This window comes from Octopus bimaculoides, chromosome 10 (genome assembly GCF_046866305.1).
Source record: "Octopus bimaculoides isolate indiv1 chromosome 10, ASM4686630v1, whole genome shotgun sequence".
In the NCBI taxonomy this organism is placed as follows: domain Eukaryota; kingdom Metazoa; phylum Mollusca; class Cephalopoda; order Octopoda; family Octopodidae; genus Octopus; species Octopus bimaculoides.
In genome coordinates, this window is record NC_142937.1 from 31,462,276 (window position 1) to 31,474,752 (window position 12,477).

Here is a 12,477-nt window from a genome sequence, read left to right on the forward strand (position 1 = left end):
ATATATATATATATATATATATATAGGATAAAATCTTTATAAGAATTTATCAAGTAGTTTTTCAATTACGCTCTGCAGAGTATCATGAAATTCAACTTTTGCTAATTCATCAGTATCATTTGTTGGGGCATGGCACATAACGATTGTTAGGAAAATCTCGCTTATGAGACGTTCTAAATTTTGCTAGTATCAATCTTTCATTTATGGGTTGCCATTCTATTAATGCTTTAACCGCTTTGTTAGTCAGCGTCAGAGCTACTCCCCTTGTGTGACGCGCCTTATCATCTTTGTGCCTTGAGTATATAATTGTTTTTCCTGAAGCTGGCTTAGTTTGTCCATTATCAATCCACCTAGTTTCACATAAACCCAAAATTTCCAAAATTTCTGAGAAAGAGTTGATAATGGTTATGGGTGATTTCAACGCAAAAGTCGGAAACATTAATTTAGGATATGAAGCCATTATGGGAAACATGGTTTAGGAAGCATGAATGCAAATGGCCAGTTATTTGCCGATTTTTGCGCAAACAACCAGTTGGTCATTGGAGGAACCTTATTTCCGCACAAAGACCTTCACAAAGCTACATGGATATCGCCTGATCTGAAAACGCAAAATCAGATCGATCACATCTGTGTGAGCTGCAAGTTCGAGAGATCACTGTTAGATGTTAAGGTAAAAAGAGGGGCTGACGCAGCCTCCGACCACCACCTACTATTTGGCAAACTACATCTGAAGTTAAAGGCTTTAAAAGAGGGATGTAAGGTTCAACGAAAATACAATGTTACTAAAACACAAAGACACCAAAATAAAATACAGAAAAACACTATCATGCAAATCAATGCAAGTAAAAAGGATGCAAGGTAACACAATAGAACATACTTGGTCGAAAATTAAGGATGCTTTTATTTCATTATTAGAAGAATGCATAGGGTGTGTAAACAAAAAGAATAAGGTGTGGATATCACAAGAGACACTAACAGCCATAGAAGTAAGAAAGAAGCTAAAGGGAAAATTACTATCGGCAAGCTCAGAAGTAGAGATAAATAGACGTCAGGGAAATTACAACCAACAAAATAAGAAAGTTAAAAAACAATTAAGAAGAGACAAGCGAAAATATTTCGAAAATTTAGCAACAACAGCAGAAAGTGCAGCTCAGCGCCAGAACATGAAAGAGCTGTACAACACAACTAAATTACTATCCGGGAAGAGAGTAAGAGTAGAAAAGGCAGTAAAAGGGAAGGATGGCCGGACGCTAACATCAATTCGAGAACAAAAAAATCGATGGAAGGAGCATTTTGAAGATTTGCTTAATAGACTACCTCCAGACACAATAGCTAACATTGCGCAAAGAAATTTGGATCTTAACATCAGCCTTGACCCACCGTCCAAGTTTGAAATAAGAAAGGCTATACAATCCCTCAAGAATGGGAAAGCGGAGGTGTAGACAACATCCCAGCTGAAGCAATGAAATCAGCTATAGGAATAGCGGTAGAAATGTTTCATCCATTATTTTCTAAGATATGGCAGGAAGAAAATGTGCCTAATGATTGGAAAGAGGGACTCATCATAAAATTGCGAAAAAAAGGTGATTTAAGCGTTTGCGGAAATTATAGAGAGGTTATGTTATTGTCGACTCCCGGAAAAGTTTTTAACAGGATACTTTTGGAGTGCATGAGGACAGCAGTTGACAAATTGTTGTGTAAAGAACAAGCTGGATTTAGGAAGAACCGTTCATGTGTAAATCAAATTGCCACTCTTCGCATCATCTTAGAGCAAAGCGCAGAGTGGAATGCACCGCTTTATATTAATTTTATTGATTTCGAAAAAGCATTCAATAGTGTAGATAGGGAAGGCTTATGGAGAATTATGCAGCACTACGGCATACGAGACAAGTATATATCTATAATAAGAGCAACTTACCAAGGAATGTTATGTCGAGTCTTTCATGGAAACGGAGCTACGGATAAATTCGAAGTAAAAACAGGAGTTCGACAGGGCTGTATACTTTCTCCTTTTTTATTTCTACTAGTTATAGATTGGATTATGAAGGAAACTACGATTGAAAACCAAACAGGCATTAAATGGACGGATGCAGAAGTTCTAGAAGATCTCGATTTTACAGATGATATAGCGCTACTTTCACAAACATATAAGCCAAATGCAAAATAAAACGTCAAAATTAGAAGCAATAGCTGCCAAGCGAGGATTGAAAGTCAACCGCGACAAATAAAAAATTATGCTCGTTAATGAAGAAAACAGTGAACGTATTAAACTAGAAACCGGTGAACTAGAGGATGTAGCCGAATTTACGTATTTAGGTAGTAAGATAACCTTCTCAGGCGGCACCGATGAAGATATTAAGACGAGAATAAGTAAGGCAAGGACCGCTTTCCACCTGTTAAAAAAAGTAAGGAGCGCAAGTGTAATTTCAATAAAGAACAAAATAAGAATTTTTAACACTAACGTAAAAGCGGTGTTATTGTATGGGGCTGAGATATGGCGAACAACAGTTAAGTCAAATAAGCAAATACAATCATTCATCAAAAGATGCTTGCACAGTATACTTAAAATCAAATGGCCCGAGCGCATAAGCAATATGGAGCTATGGCAAAGAACGAATCAAGTTTCGATTAGGGAGCAAATATTTAAGAAATAGTGAAAGTGGATTGGTAGCACAATTAGAAAGGACACACCAAATGTAGCGAAAAGTGCTTTACAGTGGAATCCGGATGGATATAGAAAGAGGGGTATGCCTAAGAACACGTGGTGTAGATCAACACAAAAGGAACTGGAGAAAGGGGGACATTCATGGCAGAATATAAGTACAGAAGCGAAAAATTATGCGACATGGAATTCAATTATAAGTAGCCTTAAACTCCGCGTTGGAGGGCAAGAAAGAAGTTAGCGTGAAAAACCTCATAAGGGAAAAATATATTATTCCCTATAAACATATTTATTTATATTAAGGGCCTTTCTATACATAAATGCCTCACGCTAGGAGGGACTCTTAAAGTGAAAACTACCATAATAAACACATTTTACCGAACGCGATGGAATGCAACTCTCGAAGCGAGCCTTTAAAATCAGACTCAGCTGCATATCCTATGATTTCATAATTAGTGCACAAAAAGCACTTTTTTAATCGTCAGTGCAAGCATAGTACACTAATTATGAAATCATATGATATGCAGCTGAGTCTGGTTTTAAAAGGCTCGCTTCGAGAGTTGCATTCCATCGCGTTCGGTAAAATGCGTTTATTATGGTAGTTTTCACTTCAAAATTCCCTCCTAGCGTGAGGCATTTATGTATAATAATGCCCTTAATATAAAAGAAAAATATGTATATATATATAATAAATTCTTCTATTTACATAATATTGAGGTCTCATTCATCATTCTTTTGTTGTCATATTATTACTATTATTATTATTATTATTATTATTATTATTATTATTATTATTATTATTAATATATATATAATATGTATATGCATGTGTACATATATATATGCGAATGCATATATATATATATATATATATATATATATATATATATATATACACACACACACGCACATCTAATCTCTATCTATCAGTCTATCTTTCTGTCACTATCAACGCCCACAACAACAACAGTAACAACAACAACAACAACAACAACGCCAGTAACAGTAACAACAACTGCAACAATGGTAACAGCGGTAGCACCCTAGACTCTGCCTTCTATAATCCCAACACTAAATCGTACGACTCGACGAGGATCTTTCCCACAGACTTACTCTTCAACAAAAGGGTTGAATGACAGTGAGACAGATGCAAAGATTTCCTTAGCTGGAAATAGACTCCGACACATCTTAGACCGATACAAAACCACTAAAAACATAATGAGGGGGCGACCAACCAACTCAGTTCAACAGTCGCCAAAGACCTATAAAAACTGAAACAGCGAATTAGGAACAGGGAATTAGTGTGCCTCCCTACGGACAAATCTAGCAGAGTGTCGATAGACAGCCCACAGAACTATGTCCAAACCATGCAGCAACACATCAATAGCATGAGAGAAGTTACACCACAGGAACATGAAAGAGTGGAAAAACTCCTCAATGTACACATAGGAAAGTGGTGCATACATACCAAGGAAACGGACTGCACAAAATTTACAAGCATCCAATAACGATCTTTCTACGCTGTACAGGTTATGAATAGACCATAAACCCTACGTAAACCCTATATTGGGGCCCCCAACCCAGCCAGTTTGTAGAGTGAATGTCTCCAGCTATCCTACTTCCTCTCACAGATGTTACGACCACTCATTGAAATGTTCTTAGGTGTTTGTGTGAGCCCGGAGTACCTCCTCAGTAGAATCAGTAGTTGCAACCACTCCAGCGACCACACAGGTTGTGTAGTGGGTAGTATGGATGTAGTTTCTCTCTACTCATCTATAGACATAGATTTTGCTGTGGAAAATGCATTGAGATTATCTGTGAGAATGAAGTAGAGTTCCGTGAAATCAACACGAGGGAACTGGGCCTCCTCCTTAAATTAAGCTATGACTGTAACTATCTAGACAACCATGACCTTAGTAGATTTGGCCCTACCAGGTCACAAAGGGGAAGCCCACTCACCATCAACTCGGCAATGAAGAAAAGCATCACAGAGCACTGGAGTGGCTGGACCATACCCAACCAGGACCATGAGAACAACAATAATGTGAAAAAAATGAAGGACCACATAGTGAAGCTTGACAGGAAACTATACATGCAGGTTCAAGATGCAACCATTCGTGTCGGTGTGACTACAGATGTGGCCAGCCTCTTCATGACTTGGTAGGATAGAAAACTTAAACAATCTCTAGCTAAACAATCAACAACTGTTTTTCTTTACTGTAGGTATGTAGATGACATCAATATTCTAGTTAGGACAAACCTAGTTAATGTAGTGTATAAACCGAGAGGAGCATAATGGAGAGCATCCAGCATATCTCACTAGGCACCCCAACAATAGACACCCTGTCCTTGATACAGAACTTTGGTTAGAGACTGTAAGTAACAGAGTGAAGCTCCTCCACTCTTATTTCTTTATTGCCCACAAGGGGCATCACACAGAGGGGATAAACAAGGACAGACAAACGAATTAAGTCGATTATATCGACCCCAGTGCGTAGCTGGTACTTATTTAATCGACCCCGAAAAGATGAAAGGCAAAGTCGACCTCGGCGGAATTTGAACTCAGAACGTAGCGGCAGACGAAATACCGCTAAGCATTTCGCCCCGCGTGCTAACGTTTCTGCCAGGTCGTCGCCTTCCACTCTTATTACATGAAACCCATGCTTCTCTTATTACATGAAACCCATAGCTTCTAAACTATGCTGTTCACCAGAACTCAGCTTTGTCATACAATACGAAAATCAACATACTGATAGCAGACTTAGTTAGAATAATGAACAGCATGTCCCCACTATGCAAACCCTATGAAACATAGAAACGTGCACAGAAGTTCATGCATCGCATGCAATTCTCTGGATATGACCAGAAAGATAGGATTCATGTATACAGGGGTGCTAGAAAGAATTTAGGTAATATTATATGTAATGAAACCAGTGGTACCCGGCCTAAATACAGCAGGTAAGGACTGGAATAGTATACAGAGAGTTTGTGACAAAGCAAACAAAGTAAACACATGGTACAAAGCTGACAAATATCAAGAAATAATGTTTGTTGAGGCCACACCCCATGGGGAGGTAGCCTGTAGATTTAAGAAAGCTCTGACGGAGACCGAACTCAACATTAAGATCATTAAAAAGCCAGGGAGCTGCATCAGATCACAGTTATGTAGGGTGTACCCATTCGAAATTATCACATGCACTAATGAGAATTGTATGGTATGTAAGATTAACCCTGGCATTAACTGTAGTCTACATCATAAAATACATAGAAGGTGACTCAAGAACACGACATACATTGGAGAAACATCTAGATATTACCGAGAGATTAAATAAACACTTGAAGCAATATAATGACAAAAACAGCCCTCCATACTCTGCCAACATGCCAAAGACCAAAATGAAGGTACACTGGGCCGACACAGGCATTTTATTGAGGCAACCGAAAGACCCATTACTCAGACAAATTCAGGAGTACATCCTCATAAATGAAACATCTGTACTAAATAATAAATACATATAGAAGGTAGAGATACCCATAATATATACATACGTAGGTACATTTGGTAGTAGACTGTTTTATATATATATATATATATATATATATATATATATATATGCTTTTAGTGCGAATGCTTTTTTATACGGCGCCGTTTTTACAATCCTATAAATAATAATAATGGTATTTTTATATAAGCTTAAAGCTTATGGCGGTCACTGTGCAATGACTAAGGAAAATAATCTAATAAAGGGTATAAAGGGGTATATAAGCCCTCGACAGAAAGAAAGAAGGCTTTCCTATCCACGTGGAAGTCGAACCCATATCTTTTTGTACATGAAAAGATTCTACTATATCTATGGGAAGAAGGAAATTTTTTTTTGTAAAGCAGCAATAAATTTTTTGTATATATTAGTGGACACTGCACTGTTGAATGGGATATTGAACCAGATAGGATTTTTACTTTTAAATTTATTGTGTGAGTGAGTACAGGATACATTTTGATTACCATTATTCTCTAGGACCATATTGTGATTTATAGTTTTGCATATCTTTAATATTAATCCCTATTAATTTGCGGAGTAACTAAATCATTTGCATTGCCATTTCTTTTATCTAACCTAGTTTTTTTTGCTAGTATTAATATGTAGTCTCCTATCAAAATATACTCTATTATTATTCTTATTACTTAAAATGTCAGGTATGTAGGATGGTTTTTCATTTAGTATTTCATCACCACTAGTTAAGTTCGTAGACTTACTATTACTAAAATCATTATTAATTTCTCTATCAAAATGAGTTGGCCTTCTAGGACCGAAGAAAGAAATTTTCTGGTCATATCCCGCTTTAGATAAAGCAACATTGTAGTAGTATGAATGGGAATTAAAAATATCAATATTTGAAGATAACTTAGTAATTCTCTCAGAAATGCTTTTTTACTTTTGATTTTAATATATTTGGGGGTGATTAGATAATTTATTCACATACCTTGTAACCTCGTTCTCTTTTCTACAGGGGTAGTACAATTTGGACTCTATGTTTAGAGTAGTGTCAAAAAAATTTACTAGCTTGGTACCATATTCATACGTAATACTTAATTTGAAGCTTTTAAAAAATTTTCTAATTTACTTTCTCATTCTTTCAATGATTGATTTATTGTTACTAGGGATGATGAATAAGGCATCATCCCTATATAAACCGCCCCGCAGCTCCGGGATTTCCTTATTTAGGCTATACAAGAGGTACGCACCTACTAGATTTGTAATTTCAGTCGAGTCGCTCGATCCCATCGTTATATCGGAGTTGTCTGGAGTGTCAGCCCTAGTCCAAAGTTTTCCATCAAATTCAATAATAGTTCTAGCTAACAGAATAATATTGATTTTATCCCTAGTAATAAGAAAGCGATTTTTAGCAAAAATAAGAGCCTTATTTAGAAGTATTAGGGATATGCTTGAATAATAACTATTTATGTCAAATTGGATAAAAGAATAATTACCAGTGTTATCGATAGATCTAAACCAGTTAAGTACCTCACCAGTATCAATCCATAATTTTAAAGTTAAGTTGGGAATTATAAAGGGTAGAATATTGTCAAGAATAAGTTTACTAAGCCGGCCAATGTCAGACCTAGTTGGGCAAATAAGTCTGACAGTAGGGCTATCCTGGAAGTTTTTGTTTTTTTTGTGGTCTTTCAAATTGATTCTCGGTTCGCTTGGTGTTAGTGGTTCACTTCTATCTGCCAAGTCATAGTCCATCATAACTTTCTTGATTTTCAAATTAATATCCAATAGAATCCTTTTAGAAGCTACTTTGTATTTAGCGTTGAGTTCTTTCATTATAAGTTTCTTATAGGTGGTATAGTCAAGTCTATATAAGTTCCCTGTTTTATCCGCTGGGACTAGAATACCTGGTTTGTTATGCAATGACTTGGGGAATTCTTTTAGTTTCCTTGGGTGTAAGTTAAAAATTTGCTTAGAATTATTTACTAGCCTGTATGGTCTGGCTAAGTCAAAATGTTTTTTTTTGTATTCTTCCTTTCTACTTGAAGAGTTTAAATATAGTTATAAAAATATGTCCTTCTGTTGAAATGTAATTTCAGTAAATTTCTATATCTTTGTGCAGCTGAGGATTGCCCTGCATTTTACATTTGATGTAATGTTCACATTGCTTAAATAAATGTAGTCGCATGAAACGATCGTACTGCATTTACTTTGGATATCCTTGTTGCTTATTTTGACTTTATATATATATATATATATATATATATATATATATATATATATATATATATATATATGTATGTATGTATGTATGTATGTATAATTTTCCTCATATTTAATTTTTTTCTTTTCTATTTCAGTAATTCATAACTTCTGAAAGCAACATCCAGTCGACATCGTAGACTAAGAAGTTTTTTTCTCTAACATACAAGAATCAAGATTTATTTGTTTTATCCACACTCTTCTACCAAGTATGTACTGTTTTTCGATAAGATTGCATATAGGAATTAAATGCAATATTTTTCCGCTTTTCATAACTATCTACTTACATATTAACTGTTTATGTATGTATTTATGTATGTATGCGTGTATCTATCTATCTATCTATCTATCTATCTATCTATCTATCTATCTATCTATCTATCTATCTATCTGGCTGCCTGCCTGTCTGCCTGCCTGTCTGCCTGCCTGTCCGTCTATCCATCCGTCTGTCTGTTTATGTATCTGCCTGCCTATTAGTCCTGATATTTAACTGCATACATATCCGTCTTTTCTTTAGTACATATGTGTGTATGTAAAATTTTATTAAATAAGCATTTTAATGATATAATTATAAACATATGCATGCATGTGTGTGTGTGTGTGTGTGTGTGTTTGTAGTAAAATTTTCTTAAGATAAAATTATTAATTATATAAACAATCTAATACACGCACGCACGCACACGCACGCACACACACACACACACACACACACACACACACACACACACACACACACACACACACACACACACACACACACACACGCTATAAATATTTCAAAGAGAATATTCCAGGGAGACAGTCTCTCAGTACTTCTGTTCATTTTGGCGTTAAACCCATTATCATTCTTGCTACAAAAAGCAAACGGCTACACACAAGGGTCTGAAACTGCAAGAGATATTAATGTAACCCATAATTTCTCTGTGGATGACCTCAAGATTCATACTAAAAATATTAACGATGCAAGAAAAAAAAAACAGCTGGAATTAATAGCAACATTTTCAGGTGACATAGGAATGGAATTTGGTAAGAAGAAATGTTCTTTTTTAATTGTTAAAAGGGGGAAATCAGTCTCCCAGTCACAAAACCTGTGCATCAATGGTCTCTCTATCTCACCTGTCCCACTATCTCACCTGTCCCACTATCTCACCTGTCCCACTATCTCACCTGTCCCACTATCTCACCTGTCCCACACAAAGAATACTCAAGTACCTTTGCATTGATGGAAATATATCATACCAAGGTACTGTGAATAAAGATAGAGTGACCCTAGAATATTACACCAGACTAAGAAATGTATTACAGTCCAAACTCTCGTCTTACAAGACAATATCCCAGAATGCATTCGCCCTACCAGTGCTGATTCCAACATTTGGGATACTTGACTGGTCTGTTGAAGAAATCCACTCCATAAACATTAGAACCCGCAAGATTCTAACATCAACTGGAGACCTATACAAAAATAATGATATCGACAGGCTCCACCTAAGAAGAGATAAAGGAGGTAGGGGCTTGAGGTAAGTGTAGACAGTCTCTAAATATCACACAGTCTCTCTAAGACAGCACTTGCTAAACAATAACAGCAAAAAATAAATACATTAACTGAGTCTTGAAAAATGAAGAAAACAATATCCTACGTATTGGAAGTGAGCTCCTCAGGAAGTACTCTCTTCCTGATAACCTCCCATACGACCTCAAATCAGTCGGAAGAACTGTTCTAGTATACTCCAAAAATGTCATCAACCTCCCTATACGACATGACGTCGCAAAAACAATATGCAATGCCATTAAAAAAACAGACTGTCCTGGAATAAATATAGAGAATTTTCCTGTTATTGAATACGTACACAAATACCAGCACAAGGAATACTGGTGGAACACTCCCATTAAAACATCTGGCATGACATGCTAGATATTGTTGTATGGGACCGACAAGAAAATGTATGTGTGTCATAGAGCTCAGCTGTCCTGCTGATGTGAATATTTCGTTGAACATCAAAGAGAAACTATGGACAATTGCTTCGAAATCTCCGGTTTCAATATCTGGATAACAAATTTACATTTATACCAATAATAATTGGAGGACTTGGTCTTGTGAGTAAATGCTTAACTGTCAGTCTGGTTTAGCTTAGATTTTTAGGAAAAGGAATCAACCAACTGATTCGCACATTACAAATACAGTGTTTAAGCGGAACAATAAAACTATGCGAGACTTTGCTCAGGTTTAAAATGTGACATTGTTTTCGTTATCAACATTCCAAAGATGGAGCTTTGTATCATTGTTAGAAGCCAGCTCCTTCTTCAGGTGAAGAATTTAAAGGATTAAATACAGAAGAACAAGCTTACACTGGGCAGCCCGAGATGTGATCAACTGTCTCATTGTGCACGATAATGCAAGGTTCTTACGCAGCGCTCAATACGAATTTCCAGCTATGTCCACATTAAAACTGGTGTTTAATGTGTGATTTCATACAAGCTACACTGATACACTGACGGCAGATAACAAACTAGCAGAAATGGTCAAAGAGAGGAAAAACGACATTGAAACAGTAGTCCAATAAAGTTTTAACATCATTAACTGGAATCTTACAGAGCCCCAATGCTTGGACAAGAAGACAAGAAAACTACTAACATATAAAATCATGCACCACCCAAAAGCAGGCTTTGATCGTCTGTACCTATCTAGAAGTATGGAGGAAGAGGAATGTTGCAAGTAGAACCACCACAATGGCAATGAACATGTACTTATCTAGTACAGAGGACTGGATGCTGCGGCTTGTATGCAAACACGAAAGCATTAAAGAAAATCACATTCTATTGTCAAGGAAGCTTGAAAATTCGCAAAGGAACTTGGCATTAATCCTGAATTAGATGAAGAACCTGAAACCATTGCCACAAAACATGCAAAACGGATCGAGCAGACTGCAAAAAAGAACGGGCAGAAACAAATTGAGGAGCGGTGGAGCTCAAAACCTCTGCATGGACAGTATATACCCCGAAAGCGAAATGCTGATGTAGACCAAGCAACAACCGATCTGAGAAATTCATGACTGAAAGCAGAGGCTGAAGGTTTCATATTGGAGGCACAAGATTAAAGCTTGCTTACCATAAACAACCAGGCTAATGTTCTTCAAAACGGTTCTGACCCTAAATGCAGATTCTGCGACAAATTTGATGAAACAATAGACCATCTAATCTCGAGATGTCCAGTCCTGACACTAAACGAATATAAACATCACCACGATAGGGTAGGACAGTATTTACATTGTAAAATATGCGGACACTACAAAATTAGCATTCCTGCTTACTGGTATGAACGTCATCCTGAGCCAGTCGTTGAATGTAAAAATGTCACTATCCTCTGGAATTTTCCAGTCAACATCAACAGAACGATGCAGGCTAATCGACCGGACATAGTCATTAAAGACAAAGACGAAAATACTTGTGGACTAATGGATGCAAGTGTTCCCACTGGTAAAAATATATCTGTAAAGGAATTTGACAAATTAAGTAAATATAAGGACCTGGAAATTTAAATACAAAAGACGTGGTATCTTAAAGCGAGAACTGTTCCTGTTATTGTGGGTGCCCTAGGCATAATAAGAAAGGGATGCTAGAAACATCTAGATAATATCCCAGAAGAATCATGTCTGAGAGAAATCCAAAAGATTGTGTTGACAAGTACTGCCTACATCCTTAGAAAAAGCCTATCATTTATATTTTATACACCCCTTATGATTTTTCCTTTGTATCATACTATATATTCTGTTTTGTAGAATGATACATTAAGGAGCTTTTTTCATGAGTACTTCCGGATTACTTGAATCCATATATTGTAACTTAATATATATATATATATATATATATATATATATATATATATATATATATATATATATATATATATATATATATATATGAATATATTCGCATAGATAGATAGATAGATAGATAGATAGATAGATAGATATACATAGATAGATAGACAGACAGACAGACCGACAGGCAGACAGACAGACAGACAGATAGATAGATAGATATCTTTTTATTATGGCCACA

General features: G+C 36.2%; 1 protein-coding gene across 1 annotated transcript in view; it reads left to right on the forward strand.

The window, feature by feature from the left end:
- LOC106875886 (allene oxide synthase-lipoxygenase protein) overlaps positions 1-12,477 on the forward strand; it is a 74,096-nt gene that overhangs the window by 4,511 nt on the left and 57,108 nt on the right. Inside the window, exon 3 of the mRNA XM_089359102.1 lies at positions 8,517-8,627. The gene's annotated coding sequence lies outside the window, so the exon portion shown is untranslated. The remainder of the gene's footprint in view (positions 1-8,516; positions 8,628-12,477) is intronic.